Below are 22,640 nucleotides of genomic sequence, written 5' to 3'. Positions count from 1 at the left end.
ATGAAGTTTATGCTATCATTTGGGATAGCCAGGATAGATCTTCCATTAATGTAAGTAATGATAATCTCAAATTCACATAGTGTTCTGCACAAAATCATCACCAGGATTTGCCCTTTCTGCACATCTTAAATCAGGAACAAATCCAGTAATGTGGATAAATGGATGCATTCACAATGCACAGCTGAAAAAGCAAGCGTGGTGCAGACTTGGATCAACAACGTATTAGCATTAAGAGTGTACATAAATAACTGCACATATGGAAACAATCTGCAGTATAGAACAAGAAAAACAGGAGTTTATTAATCTTTTAAAATCCAGAAGCTATTTACACATGTCATCATTTGTGACTTTATGTACCAAATAATATATACATGTACATACATGTATGTACAACAGGTAGTGTAAGGCAGTGGGCAACATGCACACTTCAGACATGCATTCTTCCTTTTTTAAGACTCTCAGAGCTTTCATACAGTGATCTTTGAATTCCCAAACAGAATTTTTGCACATCCTTTTCATGTTTGGTTATGCATGCAAATACACATAAAACCCCATAATTATTATTTAAAAATTACAGAGCTTTACATACAATAATACCTTGAAACAGACCTAGTATAACTGACACTGGTTCTCTGACCATCAGGCAAGCTGCTCATTCTGACATTACTCAGTTATTGACCTCATATGTTGGATTTCTATATCCCAGCTCTGCTATTAGATTCTCTTTAGTAGCCAGTGTCTGGCTGCTATCAGTTCTGGAACCGCTGAGTAACATTTGGTATAATGAGCACTTTTTTATGTGGTTGTTGGGTTCCTCTGCAAATAATGTGGACTGATGAGAGACAATCTTCCAGCAACGGTGTCCAGTTACTAGCACAGCCGGCATCAGCAGGACTGGGGGAAGCCAATGACAGATGGCAGTTTAAAGGACAAGCCAGAGTCACTGCCAGTTGATAGCAGAGTATCATCAATTGTAGTAAAGTATGTCTAGCATCTAAGGGAATGAAAAGAAAAATGACAGATACAGCTAAATGTAAGAAAGAGACTGAAATCCCAGTCTGGAAGGAAGTGGGTAAAGCAGTATACTGCTGTAGAAATCTATGTCAGATCTCCTGCTATATATTACAGATATAACAATATAGCTGGAGACTGGATTTGGACTGAGATGCTGCTGGTTACAGGACAAGATGTTCAGAAAGAAAAATCAGCATCGCTAACAGGAGTGGTTGACATTGCATAATTTTGGCATGTTTTTAATCAGCATGCAGGTGCTTTGGAAGAGACAACAAAGCTGGACATTATCAGAACATTGTTTTCTGCCTGCCTTTTGTTCACAGTTCAAGACACACTTGATTTTTCTGATTTTGGGCATTTCTGTGGGGGGCTGAGTGTGACCAAGTCTCCCTGCTTTCTGTGTCAGTTATGAGCACCCAGTACTTTATGAGAGAGGTCTGCACCTTTGTAGATGAAGCCGCTGGGGCTTTATTTTTGTGAAGCATGAGTAACATGAATAAGCTTTATCTGCAACAGTTCAAAATGTCATTAGTATTATCATACAGTCCAATTCTGCTGTCACTTTATACCAGTCCTTAATTAAAAGTGTATTCATATTTTTCTATTCCTGCAAGAGTAGGTCTTTTACATAGCCTTCTTAACGGGTATTAGTTGCCTGAAATGATGCATCTTACAGCCTGGAGGCAAATAGCTATTACTGTTTCTATTTTCCTTAGTGGTAGAGGCTGCCAGTGATGCATCCTGCTGAGCAAGGGAGGAGGTCTGCCAGGCTCTACAGCCAGGAATTCCGTGGTAGGAACAGAAGTTCAGCCTTCCTCCAGGGGCAGCTACTTCATAGCCTGTCAGGCAGTGATGAAGCTTTTGATCCTGCAGCTTGCTTGAATACCAGAGTCTATGCTTTGCTTTTGATATACAAGAAGCAAGCATATCATAGAACCATAGAATCACGGAATGATTTGGATTGGAAGGGACCCTAAAGATCATCCTGTTCCAATCCCCCTGCCAGGGGCAAGAAGGACATCTTCCACTAGATCAAGTTGCTGAAAGCCCCATCCAACCTGGCCTTGAACACTTCCAGGGAGGGGGCAGCCACAGCTTCTCTGGGCAAACTGTTCCAGTGTCTCACCACTCTTACAGTAAAGAATTCCTTTATTATATCTAATCTAAATCTACCTTCTTTCAGTTTACAACTGTTAACCCTCATCCTATCCCTACACTTCCTAATAAAGAATCCCTCCCTATCTTTCACATAGGCCCCCTTTAAGTGCTTGAAGGGTGCCATAGGTCTTCCTGGATCTTTCTCTTCTCCAGGCTGAACAGCCCCAACTCTCTCAGCCTGTCCTCACAGGAGAGGTGCTCCAGTCCCCTGATCATCTTTGTGGCCTCCTCTGGACTCACTCGAGCAGGTCCATGTACTTCTTATGCTAGGGGTCCCCAGAGCTGAACACAGGTGAGGTCTTATGAGAGCATAGTAGTGGGGTAGAATCACTCCCCCTGACCTGGTGGCCACACTTCTCTCGATGCAGCCTAGCACGTGGTTGGCTTTCTGGGATGCGAGTGCACATTGTTAGCTCATAGTCAGTTTTCCATCCACTAATACCCCCAAGTCTTTCTCTGCAGGGTTGTTCTCAATATGCTCATTTCCCAGCCTGAATTTTTGCATAGGATTGTCCTGATCCATGTACAGGACCTTGCACTTGGCCTTGTTGAACTTCATGAAGTTTGCATGGGCCCACCTCTCCAGCCTGTGCAGGTCCCTCTGGATGACATCCCTTCCCTCCAGTGTGTCGACCACACCACACAGCTTGGTGTTGCTGGCAAACTTGCTGAGGGGGCACTCAATCCCACTGCCCGTATCTATGACAAAGATGTTAAACAGCGCTGGTCCCAACACTCACTCTTGAGGAACAGCATTTGTCACTGCTTTCCACTTGGATATTGAGCCACTGACTGCAACTCTTTGAGTGTCACCATTGAGCCAGTTCCTTATCCTCTGAGTGATCCATCTGTCAAATCCATGTGTCTCCAAATTAGAGACAAGGATGTCATGTGGGACAGTGTCAAATGCTTATTTTATCAGTATAAATAACTTTAATTTTAGATTAAAGGTAACAGCCAAACAAGACCATAAAAGAGCCATCTTCTGGAGAGAGGATTATTTTTACATGAAATATTTAAAGCTTTGCTTATCTGATGCTTTACATAACTCTATTTGTAACTGTTGTGCTAAATGAAATTTCTTTTCAGTTTAGTCTACTTAATATAACTACATTAATAGCACATAAAATACATATATTAGTCAGAAATCAGGAAAGAATCAGTTTCCAATTATTTTAAACCTCATATGAAAGAAAATTTTCTCTGTAGATATTATCAGAAAATCATAAGCTTTGATTTTATAAATATATATCCCCTATGTACACATAAGGAATGCATTGACATGTACAGGAAACAACTTTCTGCAAAAAATACACAATCACATCAAGGGAAAAAATTTAAATGGTTCAATGGAGGTGATTTTTGTTGTATAGGTTTTGTTTCTATACACAGGAATTAATTTTACCTTAGGGTAGACTTAATAACTTTGCAGACCTGATGTTACAATATTTCATATGATTCATAAGGACTGCTACATATTGCTACCATTTAACAGAATTTATTAGAAGAATTTGTAACAATTTATTTAACTCTGAAGGTAGATGGATTTTGAACTTTACAGTGAACTTTTCCACCACATTTCCTCTGTAACTTTCCATGTCTTAACCTACAATTATTTACAAATGCTTTTGACTGTGTATTAGATCTGGATGACTGAGAATTATATAGTCAGTTTTATTTTCACTTCTGTATTCTTGCCTGTGCTCTTACCCATATTCCTGTAACCTTTAGGTCTGTGTATAAAGATATATGTGGATTGCACAGCTCTGTTAATATGAGACAGTTAAATGCTTCCTGCGATTTAAAATAGTTGATGTAATTTTATATCTGGAGCTTTTAATTATTCTGTAGTTAATCAAGTACCAACTTATAGCATGCATTTCTGCCCCGATTTTGTGACACTTTTCCAATAGAATTCCATATTTTATAATAAATGTCTTTGATTCTTCCCATCAATAGGCTGAAAACAAGCTAGTTATTTTCATTCTTAAATTTTAATGTTCAAATATAGTCTCAGGAAAGTAAGATCATAACTGCCTCACTAACATTGCTTGTGTGTTCCCTTTTGTTCAGAATATACTCAAGCTTGATATCATAGTTTGATATAATGCTGTATTTTGTTAATTCAGGAATATTCCCTGTGCCTTTTTCTTGCTCTTTATTTTAAACATACTCTTAATGTACATGACTATTCACCTGCTCTTTGAATGGACCAATTTTGTTAAAAACTCTCTGCATTTTTCTTGGGGTTTCCTTTTTATTTTTGATTTTTCTTTTCTAAAAAAAAAAAAAAAAAAAGGAAAACGATGATAAAATGGAGTATTTCGTATTTGGTCTTTGCTGATGATTAATGATATCCAGCTAATGGGATCATCTGATCTCTGTTCCCATCAGCTGTTTTTACTTTAGTGTGTTTTAATTTGTATTTCTTACTGTTTTAGCTTTGTCTAGAAAAATAAGTACTCTTAATTGAAAAATTGATTTTTGTTCCATAAATGTTGTTAGAATAAACTCATGTTTAGTTACCCCCTTGTTACAGTCTTTCTTCTGCGTATTGACCATGAAATGTTATTTTAACTGAGTTGTATCTCTCAGTTTCATTAAAAGAATATATGGCCACTCTCACCTTAGGTGTTATACTGACACTGTACACTGGTATGCATGTCAGGATTTGCTGGATTGTTCTATATTATTCAAAGAGTAATCAATATAATCTTCAGAAACACTATTTCTATTGATGAGTGATGATTTCTTCCTGATTATAGCTGGTTTCATTTCAATTATTTCCAAGCCATATTCTTTCCCTAGTGAGTAGTATTAGAATAAGCCATTTTTTTTTTTTTTTTGACACATTAAAAGTATTTGCTGAATAACATTGAAGAATTGATTGGGCCAATAAATGACTACCAAAAAGAGGTGGTTACTTGGTCATCACCAATATAAACTTCTGAATAAAGTAACTATACTGAAATTTCATGTAAAATCTAACAAAGTATACAGGTAGTTTTATTCATTTATGTGAAAGTTAAGTTCAGAGTATTCATAAGCCTTTTGGTGTGTTAGCAGCTAAGTCATTAAAATAAAGCTTTCTTGATATTTAAGTAGGCTATAAACTTTCTGCAAGTTATTTATGCTGGGTGATTTTCACTGAATAAGCACAAACAAGCCTCAGTCTTTAAACAAGTGTCACTATGCCTCATACTATTAAGTTGAACAAACAGGATATAGTTTCAAATTTAGCTTTTATTATTAGCTTGAAAAGTATGGCACAAAAATCTAATGATCAAAAGGGTATGCTTTTCTTATGAGCCTTATTATATAAAAATATACAATCATAAAAATCTTATGATAAAAGGCAACAAAGAAGAAGAGTTTAGTAGAAGACCAGATATCTACTGTATACTGTGTTAACTCAGGGAACAATCATCCAGGGATTTTATCCAGTGGTGAGATGGAATTTTCTGATCTTAAGGTAGATGTAATTAAAATCTGTAAGGAATGTTGAATAATTTGCAAGGTTTTGTTGTTGTTGCTGCTGTTAGGTTATTCTGGTCTCACTAGGACTTCAATCTGTTCAGAAGAGTTGAAGAGGGTTTTGAACTTGATCCTAATGATAAAGTGAGAAGCAGAGTATGTGTTGCCCATGGCCTGGCAAGAGCTGTTTGGTTGTACTAACAGAAGACATCCGAGGAAGGCATACAGAATGATGACTAACAGAACAGGACATCTGCCTATTGAGGGTCAGGCTCTAACATCTGCCACAGATTACATAAGAAAACAGTAGGAATTCATTATCAGGAAGTATATCCACCAAGTATACACCCTCCTCCCTCTTTTGAAGATAGTCTCACGGTGATGCTCTGTTAAAAATGAAGGGATGAAGCAAGAAAGATTCAATTTTTTAATTTTTGTTTTAATTTCCTATTGTTTTAAATGATTTCCCACCAGTGAGAGCAAGAGCCTGGGGCATTAGGTCCTTCTCAGCCTTAGCAGGTTGAAACCACAGCACACAAGCAAAATGTACCTTTCACTCTTCTGTTTGAAACAGAGCCTTTCTGCAGCTAGCAGTGCTACGGTTTCATGGCCAGAGAGGATGCAATAGGATGTCTGGCTCTCACTGAGGATGGAAGAAATTGATGCTACATTTTGCACTAGATACCATTGGCCAGTGATCAGCAGTCGTTACTGAAAGAGAATATTGATCCTGAGCCTTTTCTGCTGAGCAGGTGCCCTGATTATTACTGCAGGATAAGGCTTGCTGCTTCTGTGTTCTTCTCTGCGTTGTCATGTTCCCTTTCATCAAGGAAAGCCATTTTACTCAGAATACCTCCAGGTACAGTAGTTCAGGCTTGTAGGATGTGGGAGTGATGGGTTAAGTATGCTTGGAAGTTTACTATTCCCCATTCTTTTTCTGTTGTGTCCTCAGAGCATAACTAGCTCAAGATAAAGAATGGCATCTCTCTTTCTCACTGCAGAAAGTTATGAACAGTTTTTCATAGTGATAAGTGCCCATGCAATAAGAACATAGGTGATTTTTATTTTGTTTTCTGTTGTGGTTTTTTTGGTTAAACTTTGCTGTTTGAAATTAGATTACAAGAATATAAAATCACTGAAATTCCCAATCTCTTCAGAATATTTAATATTTGCCAAATATTTCTTAGTTTTATTGCTTGATTAGAGTTGGCCTGAAATGCAAAAGCCTCACATTTTGTGCTGCATGTCATGCAAGGTCTTGTTAACTCAGGACTCTCAATATTTCTCATGGTTCAGTCTCGTTTACTTCAACAGAAAATTTCACTTGGAATTTAAAAGGCATTTTGTTTCCAGTAGAACTCATAACATTCATGTCAATATCAAACTGTGAAAATTAATTCCCCAGCATCATAAGTATTTTGCATAGTTGAACTAAAAGAGTACTACCCTATAGAAAAATATTATAAGTCCTATTGCATGTGTATTTGTAACTCAGACAGGAACAGAAAGAATAATTTAGTCATCCAACTCCTGTCCACAATGCAGGGAAGTAGAGTTATGGGGCACAATGATGATCACTTTGTTACAGAATGGTACTCCATTTTATATCTTTTCATTCTTAAGTTTCTACTGCAATCCTTTTTCTTTTGTCTAGGTATGACCTCCAAAATCACAAATGGTTATATTCTGTTATTGTTGGTTAGACTCTTCCAGTTGCTGGGGCAGAAATTTTTTGATGATCACTGAACAATATATGGTTGTGAGCGTCTATCTATAATTTGCTAGGATGGCACCTCAAAACTGTCCTCACTGTCTTTACAGGCCCATGATTGTCACACACTACAGTTCTTGGGTTTTTAACCCATTTCTCTTACCACCACTTCCTCTCATTGTATTTATATATTCCTTTTACTCACACAAAAGCTGTGATTCATCTCACTCAGTTTTAGATGTCTACATTCACAGCAGCCAAGATAGACTTTCCTAGTTAATGAAAATCTCTTTAAAACCAAATTGTAATAAGCTATTATGAATAACACAAGTATAGCTGATCTAACCTTGAGCCAGGGAATGGAGTCGGTAACCTCTGTAATTTCTCTCTGCTCCTATTCTCTCTGATTCAATATCAGTGTAAGGTGATCAGACCTATCAGGTTTTGAGTTTGTACAGTAGCAGAATTTGGGATACTGCTGGAAAAAAATTTAACAGTAGTTTTCAAGTGAGGCAAGTCTGTCGTGGATTGTTTTCTTGAATTTAGGTGCTTAAATACTGAATAGTGTATGCATCTATTTACTCTTTTAGTTACTCTTCAAGTGAATAACATAGGTCTTCTCCAAGTAATATTATATCTCATAATAAGTATCAGGGCACTTAACAGAAAGTGTAATTGTATACACTAGGAAATATTTTCTCAGGTTAGCAAATATATGTCATCTGTTTGGTGACCCATTTATTTCTTATATTTTCTTAAGTGTTTGTGGTGCTGTGGTTTGTTTTTATTTTATTTTATTTATTTCTTAATATTTTTTATCACACAGATAAAGGTCTTTGTAATATCTGGGAGATTTTGACTGTTATAAAATCATTACATTTTTTTTTTCCTCTCCTGCCATTATTTTTCATTTTGAAGGTGACAGAAGTGTCCTCTTAGATCATAACTTCAAGCATATTCTTATTCAAACAGTGAGACAAATAACAACCCAAAGGTCTAGTTCAGACCACTGCTCATTATCATCTTGTTCTGTACTTTAAATTACAAGAATTCAGTTTGTCAGAATATTCTATGTCTATATTAAAATGTTAACCCTATGTAGTGTTTGGAGGAGTTGTATACAGCAGAGAGGGAAAGGAGAAATGTGGAATGATGATAATTATTGTTAACAGAATTGATAGTGATGTGAGGCAAGTAAGAAAAAGATTTTACAGCTAGGGACAGCTACAGTATAACCTGGAGAAAACACGGGTCACAAAAGCCACAAGTGAATTTTCAATTGTTTATAGTACTATGGATCTCATACTGGAGGCAGCACAACAACATAATAAGAATCAGAATATACCATTACAGGAACAGACATCCTTCAGAAAACAACATTAATCAAACTGACTGATACAGTGGGGAAAATGACAACTTTTTGCCCTCACTCACGAGACTTGATTATGTGAAAAAATTTCATAGAACAAAAATAGATGTTTATATGCATTAAGAAAATGGTTATAAAACCTTACTTGAAGGATATAAATAATAATTCAAAAATACAATTAACATTATTAGGACTAAGCACATATAGTCAATAGCTGCACAGACAAAGGTAGTTAAACTAGGTTATATGATTTCAGTGTAATAGAAAAAAAAAAAAATAACAACTAGTCATCCTTCCCCACTGTATCTCTGCTACCTTCCACCAACATAAAAAAACTTGGAGTTAAAATCCAAAAGTTTATGATCAAGATATATATCTATACTTATAAAATGAATATTGAGAGACTTTATTTCCCATAAAACAGTGTTCTCTAGTGTTATAATAATAATTGTATTTGAACCTCATTAACTTAAATACTATACTTAATATTGTTCAGTTTAATTATAAATGTGAAAAACATACATTTTCCTCAAGCTATTCCTCATTTCTGCTCCTCTTTTTCAAACACATGTGTAAACCCAGCCCCTTACTTCTCAGGATACTGTTAGAAAAGAAGGGAAAGGACAAGCTCCTGTTAGAAGAAACAGAAGAGGATAAATTAAATATATGATGGCTTTTAGTAACATTGCTTAATGCATTACAGGAAGCTGTTCAAAAATATTGGATAGGAATTTGTAATTATATAACATAATAAAAACTACTTAGAACACCAAAAGAGGTCAAGGAAAATGAGTACTTACAGCAAAATTTGTCATTGCTATAGTATGTGTTCACTCCATGAAACCTCTAAGAATGTGTAAGATCTTTCAATAAATGGAGGTAGATGCTTTCTTAATAAGTGAGAGAACTGTGACACAAGTCTTCTCCAACAGAAGGGCATACTTAGGCTTAGGTGTATAACCCAGCTGTATTGGTTACAGTCCCAAGACACGATTTTCTACTGCAATGAGTCAAAAAGAAACATCTACTCATGGACACTGCTAAGCTCAATTTATGGAGTGGACAAAGTGAGAGACAGGCTGTGTCAGGAAAAGCTGTGTGTTCATGCATGCACACAGACATACATGTGTGCAGGGCGGGAGTTGGGAAAGACCTGATCCTCAGCACCATTCTGGTGGATTGGCACAGCCCAGCCTGAGGAAACATGGTGCTCACCCTGGTCAGGCTCAGTGCCAGGCTCTGGTCAGTGGCTGTCCTGACATGGGCTCTCTGGTCATACACAGTGCTGGAAGTCCATGTAGTGGTGTTTCCCCCAGTTTCTATTCCTGGAGAAGGGTTTGTGGACAGATGTTGTCATAGGCCATCAGTCAAGTCAGTCCATGGTGATATTGCAATGCACCTCTTCAACAGTCTAGGGTGTCATTCTCCTGTCACTTGTTGGGCCAGGGCCACTACCAAGGCTCATCCCACTCATTTCTGAAGTCCTGTTTTTTACCCACCTGCTCCTTTCTACTTCAGAGTGTGAAGAGAAGTCAACTAATCGGGCATGAAAATTCTGGATCTAGGAATCCCATAATGATAGTTGATTGAAGCCCAAAGGCTGATTGTGAGATTGCAGTTACTGGGAAAGATAGGTGATCCCTACAGGATCAGAAGTCAGTTCAAATTCTTAACTCTTATTATTAAATCAGTACTGAAATGAACACATTTGTATGGATATTAGCTAACAATTAGTACCAACTGGGCAATTTATATTCAACTTCATAAACAACTACAGACACTGCCATTCTCTCTCACACACACAGACAGTAGTTTTCACCAGAGATGGGTCAACTAAGGATGAAGTCACAACAGTACCCCAGTTCACAAACTATTTTGTTTTTCCTCTCAGCTGATCTGCTGAAGGTAGAAAAGGGCTTTCAATTCATTTAGGTAAACCTCTGTATTTTCTTTATAACCTGCTTTCTTATCTTCTTTCTCACTCTGTTGCAGTCTGCCCCAAAGTCTTATGTGGTTAGTCAAAATGTGCTTCCTGAAATGAAAACTTTGTGATAATTCCACGTTCTCCCCCACTAGAATGTCAAGGGTCACCTCCCATTGCCCTGATAGGTAATAAATAAGGATTTCTGGTTTCCCTCCTGCAATATGTAAAGTAATGATGAACAGTCTCAGTGTATCTAAGGCAGGCAAAAAATGACATTTCTAAGCAAGAAGTTGTTATCTGAGCATCTGTTGCAGAGAATAAATGCACATAGCATGAGAAGGATTACACTCAAAAATATACACTTAAAAATGCCCTTATGATATATTACGAAAGCCAGAAGTCTCACTATTGTGGATTTATAAAACAGTTATTTTAATTCAATATTGATTATGGGTCATAGGAATAGAGTGACTATCAGGGGTAACAAAATCAAAACAGAGAATCCGCAAGCTCACAGTCTGTATTTATAAATAAACTTTATTGATTTTCTCCACTATAGTACTTCTGGTAGAGCTGGATTAATTACTGTCATATCTTAAGAGACAAATCTTTTGTCTGAAATTCTGTTTTTATTTTCTTTGGGGAATTTAAATTAAAAAAGAAAATCCCAACTTTGAAAACTGCTGAGACTATCACATTTAAATGAATGCATTATCCTCATATTGATGGGAAGTTCTGCTCTGGTCGGGGAAATAAAAGGTAGCTTATCTTGTTAAATATAGAACATGACATTATCCAGCGGGCTGTTAGTTTAGCTGTTCCAAATGTCTTACGAGACTTTAAAATCGAGATGTTTTTAGAGTAGTGAAATTAACACTTTCAGATGGGATGAAATTCATACCATTATGTCACAGCAGGCTACACAGCTTAGTTAGACGTCCTGATAAATAGCAAAATAGCTTGGATGCTCTGGAATAGGATTCTTCCCCACTGCCTTTGCTGCCAGTTGCTATTTATCTCCACTTAAAACTGCATGGGCAAAACATCAGCTGGAATGCTGTGACCGATTTGAGCTACTGGAAAAGTACCCACAGAAGAGCAATGAGAAGAATTGGAACACTACAAACCCTGACATGTAAGCAGAGATTGAAATATCGAGAGTTTATTAATTGAGGGAAGGGAATGGTGATTGATATGAATGTGACATCAACCTTTAAGTATGTAAAAGGTTGCTGCAGACAAGAAGAAAACAATCTATTATTCAGCTGAAAAAGAAGTGAAAGGATTTATTCCAATAATGAAAGTTTATGTTATATTTTAAGAAAAAAAAATTCTAAATAAAATTGATAGTGAAGTGTTGAAACAGGCTGCCCAGAAGTTGTGGAGTCTGTAAGTACAGAACTTCAACAACAGATTAGACAAACATCCCTGAAGAATGAGAAGGAACCTATGACAACCTCTTTTTGGGCAGTAGCATAAATTTAGGGTATCTTGTAAGCCTTTTTGAAGCTTTATTTGATATATTTTGTTATAAGTCATTCTTTTCAAAAGCATTGGCTGCTAAACAGATGAAGGACTGCAGAAGATTTTTGTAACCTCAAATGGATGGAATGCATATTGGATTCCTGGATGTAAAAGAATGGTCTGCCACAGCATTACTTTTCCCTTTCCATCCTTGTGGTTTATATTCACATAGTAAAGTTAAAAACACTATTTAAGACTTAGGCTCTGGACTTATGAGAGTTGTTAGGTCTGAGGGTTTTCAGCATATTCCTAGTGTGATCTAGGGAACCTTACTGATTAAAATTATGTTTCCAAGTTTTGTCTTCAAGATTAGGCAGAAACACTGCAGAGCATTAAAGAAAATAAAATATTTCTCATTGATTCCTGAAATGGTGATCAGGTGTTAGTTTCTTTCATAGATAATAAGCTTTTTTTATCTTTAAAACAATTATTGAGCTTTGAGTCATTTAAAAGTACTTGAGATGACTGAATCCGTGGGCTGTTGATTCTTGCATACTTAACAAAGCGACCCCTGCCTTGGTTTCAGTGGCATTTTGCATGAATAGAGAAAACTAGATCAGGACCTAAGAGACTCATGGAAATGCATAGGGTAGTCTGACATGACATATGTCAGAGTCAGACCACAGCTCACACATCTGCTTCCTGGCATGACATAATCAATAATTGCCAGCTCTCAGCTCCCCAGCTAGCATACTTTATAGGACAGAGTCTCATTTGTCAGACATCAACTGTGAAGAAAATCTCATTAGAAAAGTTTAGGGCATACAAAGTATTCTGTAGTAGTTTTATTGCTCTGTTTGTGCACATGCCTCTCTTGGGTGGCAGCTGATGGCGAGGGTTACTTCTAAGTTTGAGACAAGGAAACTTGACATATGGTTACATGCAGAAGATGTAGAGTGAGACAGAATAGTTTATCTGGAAAAAGAAAGCCTGTTTGAAAAACTTTTTGATGTTAACTGCTGTCTTGCTATCTTCCATCTGAAAGTGTGACTATATTCTTGATACCTCCACTGAAGCAGGAAGGTGGAAAGAACTTTAGAGAGGAGGAAAATATCCTTTAAAAATAATTTTTAAACATTATTTATCAACTAAATATCCTCTTGCCAACAGACAGGAATTCTGATGACAGTGATGTGTGCAGCTCAGTCAGATAAGATAAACAGTCTCCTCAGGCCCTTCAGTGTATAAAGGTAACTAGCACTTTTAGGTTAGCTTTGTTCATTACTTTAAAGTAGTATTTACTTTAAAAAGAGACTCTGGTCCTTCTGAAATGTTATTGAGTGGAGGCAGCATGGAAACAGGAGACCCTTCATGTAATCAATGTTTTCCTTTAGAGTTCAGCATCTTTGTTAACAATGTTTCTTACTCAGAAGTATGTTTAATGCATTGTAGAAATAATATGCTTTATAAGAAATACTGTAAAACATTCTGTGATAGTACATACTTGGAGAACTTCTTTTGTCATTGTTTCTGATCACATTTAAGAAAGGATGTTTTGTAAGAAAAGGAGTTATTGTGACACAAAAATCTAACTGCAGTTTCCATTCTCACTTGGTGGCCATCAAGACCTTTTTGACTATTTGAAAGGATAATATTGCAGATGTTTTAAATGTCATCACTTTTCTCAGAAACCACTTCTTAATGTGATGTTATTGCAACCACAAAAAAAAAGACTTGAGTCAATCTAAAATATATCTTCAAATTTGAATCAAATTATGCTGAAATAAATCCAGCAATTTAAAAAAAAGCAGCCTTTTTTCATCAAAATTAAGACAGTAAACAAAAAAATATTATAGAAATTATTTTTTACTATCAATACCAATAATTTACAAAATTAACTTATACATTGCCATTGCCATCTCATTTTTAACAGCCATAAAATTTCAGAAATATTTTGTTTAATGTTTGGATTCGAAATCTGATTCTAGAGATATATACCAAGCATTCAAAATACTTATATATTTCTCTTCATTATTTACAGATGTATTGGTTTGGTAAGTCAAATTGCTTTTCTTGTATACTCCATCTTTCACTCACTTCAGAAAAAAGAGGCAGATAATAGATAAAAGAGGAAAGTAAGTAAAAGGAATCTATCTCATTTCATGGTGGAACCAGGAGGTGCTAGCTCTTTTCAGATCCCAACAAGAAAGGCAGAAACACTTTCAAGACCTATAACTATTTACGGATACAGTGATGGAAAAAGTGATAGCAAGTTGTAAAATATTACATCCTTTCTGATGCAGGGAAACCTGAGATATTACAACATTGGACAGACCTCTGGTTTAGCGCACAGATCCTGTCTGTGGTGAGCTTTAGCAGCTCTAAGGCCATGAGAATTCTTAAAGTGGTTTGCTCAAAGTACCAGTCTATGAGACACTGAGAGCAATCAGTCCCGGAATGGGGATAAACCAATAACATTGATTACGACTACACTGACTAATTATATATTGATTAGGTGTACATTGGTCAATTATATTATTGATTAGATATACCTTGTGGTCACACAGTACTCATGATATAGATGCATGCACCAAACAGGCCTTTACATGGATCACCATCTCCTTGTACAATTGTCCTCTATGCTGACCACTATATAGGAAGGATTAAATCATTTTGTTGATTAATCTGATACCTATAGATTTTGATGCTCTGAGGGCATTTGCTTGTTTTAGTACAGGTCTTTGGACATCCAGAAAATAAATATATGTGAACTTCTAAGCAATGCAAGATGATATATACTGAAATAGGAATAAATCATAGCATTAGAATCATAGAATATGAGGTTGGAAGGGACCTCAGGAATCATCTCGTCCTAATTTTTTTGGCAAAAGCAGTATAGACGAGACGGCCCACCACACTGGCTAGATGAATCTTAAAAGTATCCAATGTTAGGAAATCCACCATTTCCCTTGGGACATTATTCCAGTCGCTGATTGTTCTCATTGTGAAAATTTTTCCTCTTGTGTCCAACTGGAACCTCCCCAGGAGTAACTTGTACTCATTACCCCTTGTCTTTTCTATGTGACTCCTTGTAAAAAAGGGAGTCTCCATCTTCTTTGTAGCCACCCTTTAAATAATGGAACATGGTGAATAAGGTCTCTCCTAAGCCTTCTTTTCTCAAACCCTGTTCTCTCAGCCTTTCCTCAAATGGCAGTTTTCCCTGTCCCTAGATCATCTTTGCAACCCACCTCTGGACCCTCCGTAGCCTGTCCACATCTTTTTGTATAGTGGAGACTATACAAAATTCCAGGTGTGGCCTGACAAACACTGAGTAGAGTGGGATAATGACCTTTTATCTCTGCTAGTGATGCTCTTGTTGATGCAACCCAGCATCCTGTTGGCTTTCTTTGCTGCTGCAGCTCACTGTTCACTCACACTGAGCTTGTTGTTCCCTAGGACCCCCAAGTCCCTTTCCACAGAGTTACTCCCCAGCCAGGTAAATCCCATCCTATGCTGCACTCCTGGATTATGTTTTCCAAGGTGCAAGACCTTACACTTGTCCTGTTGACCCTTCCAAAGTGTCCACTCCCCCACTCAGTTTGGTATCATGAGCAAACTTCATTGGGGTACACTTGATCCCATCATCCAGATCACTTATGAAGGTATTAAACAGTGTTGGGCCCAATATCCATCCCCAGGGGACCCCACTTGTGACAGGTTGCCAATTTGAAAAAGAGCTATCTATCTGCCACCACCCTCTGGGTGCAGCCTGTCAGCCAGTTCCCCACCCATGACACAGACCCCTTGTCTAGACTGTAATGCACCAGTTTCTCTAGAAGAAGCTTGTGGGGAACTGTAGCAAAAGCCTTGGAGAAATCCACGTAGACAATGTCCACGGCTTGCCCCATATCAACCAAGCAGGTTACTTTGCTGTAGAAGATGATCAAGTTTTTCAAGCAAAATTTGTCCTTGCTGAATCTGTGCTGACTCTTCCCGATCACATACTTCATTTGACGTGTGACAGATCCCGTGAGGATTTGTTCCATAACTTTCCCAGACTGAAGTCAGACTGACAGACCTAAAATTTCCTAGATCCTCCTTTAAACCCTTCTTCTAGATGGCAGTGAAATTAGCCTTCTGTCCATCCTCCCCCAAATAATTTTCAAACCCTGTATTAATACCACCAAGGTGAGCATTTAGAGAAAAAAAGCTTAACTGGATATAAAGAAAAGAACATTCCCTTCGCCTTAAAGTTTGGGTATTTTTAATTTTGAATTTGTTCAGAAATTTTTCTGTTAGTAGGCCAATTTAACTGGTGCAATCAAATACAACCCATAATTTTCATCTACCTATCTATCTGTCTATCGGACTATCTGAAAAAATAATTAAAAATCTGCTATCATAATTACAGTGCTAGCCATGAAGTAAAAGCAACTGCACTTAATTTTATAATCTTAACCAAATTGCCTGACTAAAGATCCACAGAAAGATTTAGACGTTGTTTCTAAATTCCATATAGTTCCCAGTTTTGTTGTAAGGATCACTCTCCCCGGCCCATGACCACATCCTCTGCTGCTACAATGACAATGGTGTTCACAATACTTAGTGTGGAAACTGCTAATTTGGGATGCCTGAGCAAATCCATGGGGCAGACTCCTGAGACAGCTCTGAGAAAATTGGTACTCAGTTCCATAGGTGAAAAACAAGAGAGCTGCATCAACATATTTTTTTGCCCTGGTCAGTTTGTCCTTTTTTTATGTAGGGCCGGTTAGTTCAAGGTATGGTCAGATTGAGATTTACCACCTTCATAGTCTTGGGACTACTGCTTTGTTGGAGAACTATTAATGTGGCATCAGAACTTTCTGTTACATGAATGCACAGATATTCAATTCCCTTCCTCCTAATCAACAGATATATGCATATATGTATGATGTCTAACACACAGAAAGGGACGGAAAATAAAATATTACTGAAACTGTTCTGTCTATTAAAATGTTCCTCCATATCAAATATATAGCCCAAAACAATTTACACTACCCAATGAGTCATATATCCTGCTTTCATCCCTGAGTAATGACAGGATGTGGGAAAGAACATGTGCTACCTACTTAATGAGAATTATGAAGAGATTAATTTAAAACCACACCAGCTTGCTACCACAAACTTTTATATCACATCAAATTAAATCAGTCAGCCAGCAGGCTCTGCTGCTAGACATGCCCTTCAGTGCAGACGCTGGTGCCTCTCTACCTTTCTGAATGCATCTCTCACACTGTAATTTAGAAAATGATCCCTGGGAATGTTTTACGTCTGAGGACTTGGTTCAGATAGGCTATTGTCTAATAACAGCGTGGCCACACAAAGCATAATATTAGAAATGTCATCTTATATTAGTAATGGGTCAGCTCAGAATACAGCTATTGTCATCACTGCTAATCAAACTCAAAAGTGGATCTGGAGTAACACTGAAAATAATAAGTCAGATTTTTTCAGAAAATTATTTGCTTTGTCTCTGTTCATGTCCCCATTATACTCTCTATCCACAGCAGCTGATAAGAATACAAATACAATGTGTGTATCTCAAGACAAAAAAGACTTAGAAAGCTCTGTAGAGATAGAATTGAGTAAACACATCACCATTTGAGCATGGCAACATCATAATGAGACAGAAAGTCAGGAAAAGTAATTTTACTCTTACACAAAGACATCAAAATATAATAAGATGGTAATGCAGAGTTAAGACACCCAAACAATGTAAACTCTACATTGTAAGGACCTCATATAATGACCATACCTTTGAATTCCACTGTATTAATTTAAATTATATCCATCCTCCACACCAAGGTATCACAAAAGCTTCAGAATAAAACTGTTGTTTTCAAATATAGAAAATTGGTTGTGATTTGTTTAATTATCTATGTTGTTTGACTACTCATAGAAGAACTTACTGAAATGTTGAGATCAGCTTTTATTTGCTGTGTCTAAGCATTAGATTTGTTTACTAATAACTACTGAATTTACTTAGAGGTTTTTCCTCACATATAAATCTGTGAATAAGATAATTATGTAGGCAAAGTGAATAGAATGTACATTATTATTGAAATAATTAATGGCAAAGAACATACTGTAAGAACTATATCATTTACATGGAAATATTTGGTCCTCCAAAGGTTTCTAATTAATTTTAAATGGAACAGTTGAAAAAACTATTTTTTCATGAACTGCATGAAAGTCCAGAAGCAGAAGGATGCTATTTTGACAGGGACACATTATTTTCTCTTGTGGACAACAAAGGGGTGAAATCCTTTCTTCATCTACAATTCAGACCCTGACATTTCCCGTTGGTCCTAGACTAATGCCTTACAAAAGTATTTACCAATCTATTACCAATGTATATACTATGTTGATGTATGATACCCCCCAAATGTTCATACCAAGTTACATTTGGAAGTTTCAACATGTCAACAAGTCAGCTGACATTTGCCCTGTAATATTGAAGATGGAATTGCTCTGATCTTACATGTCTGATTGGTCTTTTCTAAGCTTCCTCTATAAACATAACAAAAAGAAGTAGGAGAGCATCATTCATGTCATCCTGTGTCTGTGACATATAATAACATAATGTATAAAAATATTATAATGTTTTTTCATGCCTTGATCACTTACGATATAACCTCTTGTCGTGGTTTGAGATCCGAGGGCAACAGCACCACACAGCCGCTCACTCCTCCTTTCCCTCCCAGAGATGAGAAGGGAGAAATAGGCCAGGCTTGGGACTCGAGATAGGACTGGGAGGGGAAAATCACCCATTATGGTTGCGGGCAAAAGGCAGACCTGTTAGGGGAAATTAAAAAAGAACACAGATTTATTACAGACACTAACACCATCACTTAACAGAGTAGGACAGTGAGAAGCATTGCCATATCTTGAGAACACCTTTCCCCCACCCCTCCCTTCTTCACGGGCTCAGTTCTGCTCCTGATATCTCTACCTCCCCCCTCCAGCGGCGCAGGGGCAAGGAATGGGGGGGTGCAGTCAGTGCTGCTGCTTCTTCTATCTTCAGTGGGGGGAGCTTCTGGAACTTGTTCCCCCTGCTCCAGTGTGGTCCCCCTCTCACAGGAGACAGTCCTCCACAGACTTTCTCTGATGTCAGTTCCTCCCATGTGCTGCAGTGTTTCCTTCCGCTGCTTTGGTGTGGGTCACCAAATTTCTCCGACTGGATTCCCTCCCACAGGCTGCAGCCCTTCCCGAGCTGCTCTGTCATGGGACATCCCCACATGCTGCAATTCTCCCAGCACTGAACTTCAACAGCAGGGGCTGCTTTTTCCCACAGGATCTCATCCTTCTTTGGGTTCAGTCACCTTAGTTGGACATGCGAGGTCCCTCACAGACTGTAAATCAGTGTCTGCTCCACCATAAACCTCCATGGGTGGCAGGGAGGCGGGGGGGCCGCCCTGCTGTTTCACCACATGATACAGGGGCGTCTCTGCTCTGGCACACCTCCCCCCTCCTTTCTTCCTCCGTTCCTCCACTGGCCTTGGTGTTCACGCAGCTGCAGGAGCTCCTCCTCACAAGTCTGACTCCTCCTCACCATGTCCCTTCTTAAATATGTTATTGCAGAGACGCAGCTGATTGGCTCAGTTTTGGTGCAGAGGTGGAACTGACCTGGAGCTGAGGGAGCTTCAAGAAGCTCCTCACAGGGGGCCATCCCTATAGCCCTCTCCTCTGTTACCAAAAAACCCCACCACTCAATCAAACCCAGGACACCTCTCTTCTTATACATTGTAACCTTTTCCTTACTCCATGTCTTCGTCTGTTTTCTCTGATGCTTTAGGCTGTTAGTTCATAATGGTGCTGTCTTCTGATTTCATACTGTGCTTCTTTGGATTCTGTCAGAAGAAAACCCAAAAAGAAAGAAAAAACTGACATTATGAATGAAAAAGCTTAAATGATTGTCAGAATATAGAAGAGGAATATCCAATTTTTATCCCAATGTGATTGCAAATGCACAAGACCTAGTTCCAACACACGAGTCATAATAAGAGAGCTATATCACAGTTTTGGTTCTCAACACTACTAGTGTGAGGTACAAAAAGATCAATGCTCGCATCTCATTAACTGTTAGAATCAAAAAGTAGGATTTTCCAATTTCTTTGTGGTCTCTACACTCTTCAGTCATCATACAATGTTTTTTTGCTGATACAGCTGAAAAGTTCATTTCATGTTACAAACTTCTAGTGTTCTCTGTCAGAACAATAATGCTGATACAGCAACAGTGCAATCAACATAATCAAGTATGATGTTATTCGTGGCATGGAAAAATAGTCTTTATTAGATTTTCCAGATTAAGATGAAAACATTGTGATTACCCAACGTACTTATGATTTTGTCTAAACTTCCTTTTGCATGTAACATTCTAAAGGACATTGGAAGGTGAATGAAGAAAGACCATCTGGTGAATTTTGTAGTAGTAAAAAATGGTTTTCCAGTGTCATATTTAGATTGTCACTTATACTCTTAGTAATCTATCACTGAGGAAATACGTATTGTATAGCAGTATAAGACTGGGAAATACTGCTAAGAGAAATGGCAGAAGCATCAATTCTGGAAAGTTTGAAGAAATCAAAAAACAGAAATAAAATTATGTCCTATCAAACTCAGTTCAGTTGCAGGATTTGACATAATATCTAGCACACAGTGATGTCTAAAGTCATGTGACTGACCAATGGAAGATGGCTCAGAGGACATGGTCAAGGATGATGTGCCTGTGAAACTCAGGGAATAAAGCAGTGTCACTGACCACAGCCCTTGTAAAGAAGTCAGCTTTTTTGCAGTAGACTCCTTTGCAAAGGACTGGGCTCTTTGTTTTAGATAAACAGCTGTCAACAGTTCATTGGATCAACTCGTGGTGCAAATGTTTCTCCCTGAATTAATTAAAAAAGTGTGAACGTGTCCTGGTTTAAACCTGGCTGGCAGCCAAACATTGTACAACCTCTCACTCACCTTGCCTTTGCCCTGGGGAATGAGAGAGGGAATTGGTGGGGTAAATGGAGACTTATAGTCTGAGATAAAAACAGTTTAATAATTGTAATAAAATAGGAAAAAATTTGACAAAAATAGAAAGTACATATGGGTAATGCACAATGTGATTGCTCATCACTAGCCTACTGATACCCGGCCCATTCCCAGCTGGTGATCCTGAAAAACCAAGATCCCACAATTGCCACACTGGAAGCAAGAGAGAACTCCCTTCTTGCCAGATGCCCCGCCTTTATATACTGAGCATGATGCTACATGATATGGGATATTTCATTGACCAATTTGGGTCCAGTGCTCTGGCCATGCTCCCTCCCAGCATCTTGTACATATGCACATGGGCAGGACATAGGGAGTTGGAGAGTCCTCAGTGTCTTAGCAACAGCTGAAAACATCAGTGTATTAGCAGCATTCTCATATCAAATCCCATCTCAAATCCAAAGCACAACACTATTCTGACTACTAAGAAGAAAAATAACTCTATCCCAGCCAAAACCAGGACAGAATGTCTCCCTGAATTAGATAGACCAACATGGGAAGGGAATAAATATGTGGCGTAGCCCAACATAGAGTATAAAAACTGGACAACTAACAAAAGTATTTCAAAGAGAGCAATGGACTTGAGCTAGCATCATCCCACAAATTCCTTCCTGGTGACTGATGATGCCCAGCACCATGACAGTGTCCATATTACAGAGACAAGTAATGGGAATCACATTGGTATTGTGATTGAACTGTGTATTAAAATTGCTATATTCTGCTAAGTGTAACTTACATTTGTATTGTGTTATGCAGTATATTTTGTATCATTCCACTAAACCAGAAATCCTATGTAACATCAACTATCTTCAAATAAGCAAATTTAATATTAAACATTACACCCTCCATGAATAAAATATCTAAAAGATGGTCAGAATATTGGACATTAACAAGTAATTTTTCTGTTTTTTTTGTTTTGTTTTGTTTTGTTTTGTTTTGTTTTGTTTTGTTTTTTTCCAAGATGGACAGTATTAGACTGTATACCCTTAATTTATAGAAAGGTCAGTGGCAAATTTATAGTGTGAACCTTAAAACAAGTGGATAAGTAGGTACCTGAAGACTAACTTGGTTCAGATTAGTTTCCATATTGTATCTTACACTGTTTGTTACTTTTTCTTCATCCTTCTCCTCTACCTTTTGACAGCAGTAGAAACACAGTAGATAGCGGACAACATAGATTAAAAGCAGTATCAGACAGAGAGGAGATTAAAGGATATCCTTCATTTTACTCTTGTATTTTCTAGCCATCATTAGTATTTTTGAAAAAAATAAAACAACAAAACAACATAAAAACATCTATCTCTGTCCCCACAAACTATGGTGGAGCCATCAAATTTAACATTAATATTTTGACTGGTGAGATACATTTTCAATAGGATAACACAGTTCAGAAGAGATCTCAGGAGGTTTCTAGTCCAGTCTTGTTCTCAGAGCAGGGTCAATGATGGGGT

This window comes from Tyto alba, unplaced genomic scaffold, assembly GCF_018691265.1.
Source record: "Tyto alba isolate M040663 unplaced genomic scaffold, T.alba_DEE_v4.0 Super-Scaffold_40, whole genome shotgun sequence".
NCBI classification, from domain to species: domain Eukaryota; kingdom Metazoa; phylum Chordata; class Aves; order Strigiformes; family Tytonidae; genus Tyto; species Tyto alba.
The sequence above is the reverse complement of the archived record's forward strand: the minus strand, read 5'-3'. Positions refer to the sequence as shown.